This window comes from Chenopodium album, chromosome 11 (genome assembly GCF_948465745.1).
Source record: "Chenopodium album chromosome 11, dcCheAlbu1.1, whole genome shotgun sequence".
NCBI lineage: Eukaryota > Viridiplantae > Streptophyta > Magnoliopsida > Caryophyllales > Amaranthaceae > Chenopodium > Chenopodium album.
Window position 1 is genome coordinate 26,315,130 of NC_137844.1, and position 9,506 is coordinate 26,324,635.

Below are 9,506 nucleotides of genomic sequence, written 5' to 3' on the forward strand. Positions count from 1 at the left end.
GTAACTCTCCCGAGAGACAAAAACACCTAAAACATAATTAATTCAAAGCCTAGTAACAGGTGAAACACAAGCTGTCATTACAGCACACTAATTCGAAAGTACATGTATATAAAAGATAGAATTTTGCCTCAACACACATATTTTGACTAAGATACAATATTCTATATAATCCTAACATGATAATCTAGAAGATATATTCAATTGGTAACAAAAAATAAGATATTTACATGCTCATAAATTCTATCTAATATCACGTCCTAATTCACGTTGGCAGCACAACTTGTCTCACAAAATCAGTCATTTGGAGGCCTTAAACACCTTCAAATTTTACCCATAATTCATCAAATCGATCGTAAACCAATCCTCTACAATAATATAGAATATAATCATTGAATTCATGGCTCATTCACGACCAATAACCGCCGCAGAAGCTGAAGTCTTATACGCACATAATCAGATTACAAAATCAGTTTTAAGTACCCAAAAATCGTCACAAAACCTAATATAATCATAACAAAATATCATACACCTATTAGGAATTAATTGTAAAATAATTCAAGCATGAAAACATGATTCAAACACCAGAAATCTCCTTAATTGTACACGAAATTCTGACATGCATATCAAGAATGAAAACAAACAAATCAATCTAACCCTAACATGATTTCTACCCATCAATTCAACCCTAAAACCTAGAATTTCTAATATAAGGGAAGAAAGGATAGTTACCTTGGCATATAGGCCACCAAAACAAGAAGAAAAGGACAAAAACACCAAGCACATATAGCAACAACAACACGCACAAACACCCACCCAAGCAGCCCTCTTGAAAGCCCTCAAAGTTCTTCAATTTTGACACTTCAAAAGAAGGGGAATTTGAGCACGAAATGGGGTAGGTTTAAGCAGAAAATTAGACTTTTGATTTCCCCCTTGATTTGCCTTTGAAACCGACGAATAATAGATGGGAAGAGGAAGAGATGTGCTGCGTTTTTTTTTGGTGAAGAAAACTGATGAAAGCTAGCCTTGTTTTGTACGTAAAAGGAGAAGGAGAAGAGGAGGAGTTGGGAAGCCATAATTAGGTGTTATTACTATTGATTAGAGGAGGTTAATTAGGGTAAAATGATCAGCCACTAATCCCTCAAAGCTGCTGTGTAAATCAGCATAAAATGGGCTCAAATGAAGCTCACAAACAAGCCTCATCATAAATCGGTTCAAGGCTCTTCTTTTGGGCTTGATTGAGTGATTACTTTAGGCTTAATAATGGGTTTAAGAAATATAATAAACAAGCCTATCTTAATCTATTTATTCATGAAAATGTTAAGGCAATACCCAACCCATAAATAAATTCTAGTAAGCCGGAAACTAGACTAGGAAAGGAATGTAACGAGAGGCGATTTGAAAATAGATTATATTATTGATATCTCAAAATTAATATAAATAGTAATTAAATTAATACTAATGAAAATAATAATTTAAATTACGATACAAAAATATATATAAAGTTCATATTTTACAGAAAAGCAATATAGAAAGGCGAGATGTGAAACTAACAATATTATTCATCTATAATGACCTGTATAATAAAAGGGCATTATAATGAGTTTTATAAATATAAATTAAAGAATAGTTTATAAACAGTATCAATTTGACAAACGAGTTGACGGAATCACCCAATACAACTTCATTTATCGATACTGATACAATTGAACGTAAAACGTCTTAAAAACTCTAAAATCATTTTATACGTATAGAATTGACACTTTAGTCAAGGAATCACCCATGATGACCCATATCAATTTTAATAGGTAAATATCTGAATTGACACTTAAACTTAAGGAATCACCCTTTAAAGCTAATATAAATTCAGACAAGTCAAATACAGTTTAAAATGATCAAAACTCAAATATGAAACCTTTTAAATAATAACGTTGAATCGTTTGCAAAATATAAGGATATCAAAATCTTGGGATGCCCTTTTAATCAAAATAGTAATTAACATTTAAATTTAGACATTCATATTTAAATAAGAAATTAGGTTTAATAGGTTGAAATGCACATAAAACAGTGGTTTAAAAATACGGGGTGTTACACTCAATTTGGGAAAACTTTTGTTCTTAGATTCTAGAGAGAGAAACTTGGTTATTTGATGAATACTACTTTCAATCTTCCACCTCTTTGATTTTGATTAAAGTTTTGTAAGAATTCTTTACTCTTTCATGCAATTTTAGCTTTTTATTCTTGATATTTGATTGAATTACTTGTTGTTTGTTTGATTTGATTTTTGATAGCTTGTGTATATTTTGAATACAATGTTGATGACAAAATTGGTGATTAGTTTAGTTTTGCTATTCAATTTTGCAATGTGTAGTGAATAGATTACTTGTTAGGGATATGGTGAAGCATGTATGAGTGATAATTCATGGCTAATTGGGGGATTTTGATTGATCAATTTAGTGATTAAATTGGTTGGTGAAATTTATGCATGTGTTTGATATTTTAAGGAGTGATCTACCTTAACTATCAAGCTTTATTGCATAATAGTTTTCATTGATACGACAAAATTGATTTGGAAGCAATTATTATCAATTAATCTTGTTTTGCAATTTTCCTTTGAAGTCACTTGTAGAGACATCTAGCTTGACTCTAGGAAATAGCTCTTTAAGTGATTTTGATTGCATTTGTTACCTTTCCTCACATTGTTTGATTGGTTGAATTCTTTCCCAATTAGTATGATTGTCATGAGTGCATGTGGATTCTAATTCCCTAGCATCCTTAATATCGTTCTTGTATTCATTTTTAGTAGCGTTGTTTAGTTTTTTTTTACCAACCCTTACCTAGACTTCGGGATAACTTACCTTGAGACTTTATCTTATACCTTATTCCCTTGGGTTCGACCCGGACTTACCCCTATACTTATGGTTGGGTTTAGTTATAAGATTGGTTTTGATCGAGGGATACTTAGAATTCAACGACCTAGGTTTTCCTCGCGTAAAAAATGGCGTCATTGCCGGGAATGGCATGGTTATTTGCTATTTTTGATTAAGTTTATTCCATTTTATTTGAAAAAAATACAAAAATATTTTCTTTCTTTTAGGCTACATTTGTAGTCGTGCTACTAACCTTTTCTTTGAGATTGTATGCGTAGATCTTGTGTTCGTTCTCTATTGCCTTTCAATCCGGAAATTGAAAGGACAATTACAAAGTTGAGGGTTGCTAGATATTCTCCAAGTCTAAAAGAAGAGCAAGTCATCATGGGAGATAACCAAATAGTGGCATTGAAGGAGTTAGGAGTTCCGGGAGCTTATAGGTACGAGAGTGGGATTGCTCTACCTACGACACTGGCAAACGACTTTGAGATTAGACCGGCCATGATTACCTTGATAGAGAGGGGTCAATATAGTGGTGCAAAGCATGAGAGTCCTATCAACCATCTTAAGAAATTCGAGAAGTATTGTAACACTATCAAAGCGAGTGAGGTTTCTTAAGAGTTTATTCGTCTTAAGCTTTTCCCTTTTTCTCTCATTGGACGTGCATTGGAGTGGTTGGACAAGGAGGTGAAACCAAACTCCTTGAGAACATGGGATGAAGTGACCAAGGAGTTTATTTCTCAGTTCTACCCACAAAAGAAAACGGCCAAAGCAAGAGCTTACATTCAAAGCTTTAAGCAAAAGCCAAATGAAAGTCTTTATGAGGCATGGGAGGGATACAAAGAATACCAAAGAGAGTGCCCACGCCATGGGATTCTCACCTATCAAATCATCCAAATCTTCTATGGAGGTCTAAGCCCTCGAGGAAAATCTTACCTTGATGCGGGAGCCGGAGGATCAATAATGAACAAGAAGGAGGAGGAAGTGGTGGACGTAATTGCAGATGTAGTGAGGAATTATATGAATTAGCAAGATGATGAGCGTGAAATAACAAGCAAAAGCGGTGCTTTGGTGTACTCGGTTGATCATATCAATTCCATCAACAACTTGTCCTCACAAATCTTGGAATTAGGGAAGGAAATGACCTCTATCAAAGCCAAACTTAAGAGTGCTTCATCTCAAGCACTGATTTTTCCCTCCCAAAATAAGGGGAGAGATACATTTCCTTACCCAAATCCCCTTTCCTCTTCTAGCAACATGTTTAGTGGCTATATGTTTTGTGATTTGTGTGATTCATATGATCATAATGCTTCAAATTGTGCTAATTCTTCTTTTGATGGATGTGATGACTATGTTGGCAATGAGAACAAACATGTGAATTATGTGTCTAATAACAATGTAGGACCTAGATTTGATAATCAAAGAAATAATGGGAATAGGAACTATCATAATGGGAATTTTGATAATTATAACCACAATGGGGGTTATGGAAACCATGGAAACAAAGGTTTCCGAGGGAACTATAACCACCAAGGTTTTGGTGGTCAAAACCAAAGCTAAGGATATGGGAACCATAATCAAATTTATGGTAATCATAACCAAAAAGGCCAAAATCAAGGTCGGGGTAATTGGAGTAATCAAAATCGGGGCAATTTTCAAAACAACAATCAAAGGAGTACACCACCCAGTTTCACTGCAAAGGCTCAAGGTCAAAATGATAGCTTTTATGCCTAATCATATTCTTCTAGAGGTAGTTTGCAAGATGTCATTGAAAATCAAATCAAGGTGTTGAACATTTACATGTCATCTAGTGATAAGAAGTTTAATGACATGATGGCTCATAGTAAGATGTTGGAGAATCAAATTTCTCAATTGGCAAATGTTTTGAAAGAGCATGCTAACCCTTCTTCTCTACCATATCAAGGTTTAGATCCCAAGAGTCCAATTAATGCAATAATGACAAGAAGTGGTAGGATTCTTGAGAATGTAGAGCCTAAGAAAAGTGAGGTTAAGGAGAGTCCTAAGGAAGTTTTGGTTAAGGATGAGGAAGGAAAAAGCTCTTTGAGTGAGGATGTAAGTGAGAAATCAATTGAAAAAGAAAAGGAGAAAGTATGAGAAGTTATCAAACCTAAGCTCCTATACCCCCAAAAGTTCAATAGGCACAACCTAGATGAACAATTTTGCAAATTCATCGAGATGCTTAGGCAACTTCATCTTACCCTTCCATTTACCGATATTATTGACCAAATGCTGAATTATGCAAAATTCCATAAGGATATCTTAAGTGGAAAAAGAACTTGTGATGTGGCGAAAACGGTTAGCTTGACCGAGAATTGTAGTGCAATCATTATGAACAAGATGTCGCCTAAGTTGAAGGACCCCGGAAACTTTTCTATCCCTTGTGCTATCTATAAGATGCAAATTGATAATGTCTTGTGTGACTTTGGAGCTAGTGTTAGCCTCATGCCATATTCAGTTTATCAATGACTTGAGTTAGGGGAACTTTCGCCTACCAATATTACCTTGCAACTAGCCGATAGATCAATTAAGATTCCAAAAGGTAAGGTAGAAGATTTTCCTTTGAAAGTAGGAAAGTTTTTAATTCCAGTTGACTTTGTCGTTCTTGAAATGGCTGAGGATGCCAATATTCCTATCATACTTAGTAGACCTTTCCTTGCTACCTCGGGTGCCATGATTGATGTTAAAAGTGCTAAGATTTCTCTCAAAGTTGGAGAAGAAGAAGTCATTGAATTTGATTTGAATGAAAGCATGAAATATCCTTCTCTTCACTTGAAAATTGCATGAGAGTTAAAATCTTGGATGATATTGTAAATTCTATGCATGAGCACTTGCTCACTTCTAATGATCCACTTGAGTATGTTTTGTTGAATAAAGAAAAGATAGGTGAGCATGGAAAGGAAATGGCTTTCTTTGAAAGAGTCATTGATAAGAGCATGGAAGAGAGTGATGATCACATTTGCATGGGAATTTCAAGTCAAGATGCATTGCAAGTGGCCTCAACTAAGGAACGTAAAGGTGTTCCAATTGTAGAGCTCAAACCTTTACCATCACACCTTAGGTATGAATTCTTAGGCCCCGATTCTACTTATCCCGTTATTGTTAGCTCCTCCTTGAGTGAGAGTCAAACTCAAGAGTTATGTGATGTTTAGAGAAGGCACCAAGGTGCTTTGGGTTATACAATTGATGACCTTAAAGGTATAAGTCCGGCTTTATGTTCACACCATATCACTCTTGAGGAGGGCGCCTCACCTAGCATTGATGCATGTGATTATGCTAGTACTTACAAGGCGCGTTCCAAGGAAGCTCATGACAAGCTTATCGAGAAAAAGGAGTTTTATGTTGGAAGGTCCTCCTCTACAATTTCAAGATGAAGTTGTTCCCCGGAAAACTCATGTCTAGATGGAGTGGTCCTTTCATGGTGCTAGGTGTTTTTCCTAATGGTGTTGTGGAAATTTCTTCATTGGATTCATCATCTTCTTTCAAAGTCAATGGTCATCGGCTCAAGAAGTATGTCGATGGTGTTTTTGTTGGCCTTATTCACAAAATGACTCTTTATGATCCGCCTTAAGAAAGGGTGGAGAACGTAAAGCTAATGACTTTAAACAAGCGCTTCTCGGGAGGCAACCCGACTTTCTAACCTTATTTCCATTTTTCTTTTCATTTTATCTTTCTTCTTGTTGATAGTGGACTAACCAATTTTCTTTATTTGTTGTGATTTAAGGTAGTTCTAATATGATTGAGGTATGTTTGCCAACAATAATCTTCATAAAAATTTTGAAGATGAATTGTTTTTGTGCTTATTGGAAGTTTTGAGTAAGAATTGAACTTTGGTGGGTGCAAGACGGTGGGTTCATGAAATATGGATGTTGAACCCATTGCCAAGGGGTTTAGAAACTTCCTATGTTCGTGTTTATCATAAACATAGGTGACGAAAATTGCAAGAGGCAAAGAGAAACCTCGAGTTGTAAGGCCGCACGCGAGGCCTGCGCGGGCGCGCTGGTCTGTTGCCTACCCCCCTTAAACACATCCCTCTTTTCTCTCTCTCCCTCTCTTTCTTCATTCATTTTGCTTCATTTTTCATTGTAGTGCTTAAGCAATTTCACTACTTTTGCTCCTATATTTCATCAATAGATCATCATTGTTCATTTTCTTTGGTTGATAATCAATTCAAATACCCAATTTTATGCTTTTTAATTAATTTTCTCTCTCCAAAAGTTGGGAATTTGGGTATTGTTGATTGGGGTTTGTAACTTGCAAGTTTGGGATTGTTAGTTATTACTTGTGCCTTATACTCCATTTCATTTGAATTAAACACTCATTCAAGGTATGAATTCTCTATTTCATTTGATTTTCATGATAAATTTCTCACCTTGTATGGTCTTGTTGGATTTGAATGTTATGGTGTATGATCCAATGGTGTCCCTAATTTTCTTATTTCATGTCCCCAAATTTTGTATTCATGATGATTACTGATGTATATATGAACTTTTGATGCTATGGCTTTGCTTGATTGTATTACAATTATTTTTTTACCACTATTGTTGGTCTTCACCCTCTTTGAAATGGTCATAAATGCTTGTAAGAATGTTGTTGCTCACTCTTTATTCTCAAATGGTTTATGAATCCTTGCTTATATTGTGGTTTAAATGTTCTTCCATACTTGTTATGTGACCATTATATTGGTTGAAGATTCATCCATTTTGGTTATGAAACTTGTTGTGAGCACCATATCTTTCATGTTTTTGAAATATTGTCTTGGTTTGTTTGTGTAGATGGCTCCACTCCGACGTCCTAAACGAGCCCACGGCTCTAGTTTCCGTGAGGTCGTTCCACCCCCTCCGAACGTGAGTGAAACTTACAAAATAGAGTTTACAAAGAGCGAGCATTGGGAGAACTTTATTCGGCTTTTCTCCTGGAAACTCCTATCAACAAGGTTTTATGATCGTTCAACAACTACAGTGCTTGGAATAGATGATGATGTAAGGAACCTTGGTTTGGAGGATTTCACTGGCTTAAGTGCTCCAACTTACACCCGTCTCTCTTTTGAGTTCCTCTCTTCTCTCGAGGTGCATGAAGAAAAAGAGGGTGGTGAGCTTGTTTGTACCTTGAATTTTCAACTGTTCAATAATGATCACTCCATCCCACTTTCTTACCTCAATGAGATATTAAAATTCCCCGTACCTTTAGAAGAATCTGAGTATATCTACCCGGCCTTTGAGGAATTGTCAAATAATCATGGGTATAACGAGGGTCGTTGGTGGAGACATACTTCGGTGGAAGGGACATATCAACCTAAATATTCCAAAGCAGCTTCAATCATTCATCCGGCCTTGAGATATTTCAGTAGGTTACTTACCTATGCTTTCTTCTCAAAGGAATCCCTCGGTGCTATTTCTAGGAGGAGTTAAATTTTCTATGGTTGGCGGATCAACCATTTAAAGAAATTAGGGTTATTAACTTTGGGATTCAATTTCTTGATCGATTTGTTAATATTCGTGATGGTGTCTTTCTTTGCGGAAGCATACAATTGGGAGGTTTGATCACCATCATTACTCTTTCTCTCAACAAGAAGTATGAGAAGATATCTTGTCTCTTGAGCCCATCCGAGACCGTCGAGAGAAGTCTTCATCCTATCTCCTCAACACTTATGCTTTGATCAACCAAAAGTTCTTGGAGCGGACTTCTAAAGAGGATTTGTTCATGTGGAAAGTTTCATGGACTGCCAATTAGTGCCCGATCCCTCATCCGGAGGCCACAGCTCCGTGCTTGGACACCCCTCTCCCTTGGTGGCCCAACAATTGGCCTATCGATCCATCTCTCAAGAGGACTCCTCCGCCCAACCTTCGCATCAACCCGCTTGCTCCCGTTTGTACACTCTCTCATGATTTGCCCTCGGTGTCTCGAGGAGGTACTCCTATGATCTCTTCTTCTTCTTCTTCTTCTTCTTCTTCTTCTTCTTCTTCTTCTTCTTCTTCTTCTTCTTCTTCTTCTTCTCAATGTGATTTGCCTAGTTTTCATGCAAAAATTGATTCCATTGCCAATATGTTGAATGCTTCTCCTTTGAGAAATGACTTTGTGCTTGGTTATGACTATCACGCTAGGCAAATCTATGACTTGCATGTGAGGGGAGGAAAGATTGAGCCATATTTGAATTACCCCTACTTCCCGGTCCAACAAGGACCCATTCCCCAATGGGTCCCTTACAATCCGGACCAAGGGCTATCTTTGTGCTACCCTTATTGCGAGGGGCCCAATGTGCCCCCCAATGCAATTAGAGGGACCACTCCGGCCTTCTATGATTATAAAAGGCCCGAAGGTTATGATTTTACCTATGACCCGGCTAACCTTAAACCCTTCCCTAATCCCGTAACCTTTGGTCCATGGGGGCTATCGGGTGAGCCGACTCTTGATGATTGGTCTTACTATTTTGCTAGGGATAAGGCTCGGAAGGAGAGTAGGTTGAGAGATAAAGGGCCAATGTTGGTAGATGATGTTGTTAGCCAAGTCTTTTCTGAGGTCGGTGATGGGAGTACCCATTCTACCCCTTACCACAACGCCGAGTGATACCATATTAGCTACCCTCCCTTTTATGCTTGTTTTGCAGTGATGTTCTTTTTC

At 36.9% G+C, this 9,506-nt stretch overlaps 1 non-coding gene across 1 annotated transcript; it reads right to left on the reverse strand.

The window, feature by feature from the left end:
• Nucleotides 1-3,636: 3,636 nt before the first annotated feature.
• Nucleotides 3,637-3,742, reverse strand: LOC145569662 (small nucleolar RNA R71). The gene has a single exon (XR_014096227.1). It is a non-coding gene; the product is annotated as a small nucleolar RNA R71 (small nucleolar RNA).
• Between the last annotated feature and the right edge of the window lie 5,764 nt (nucleotides 3,743-9,506).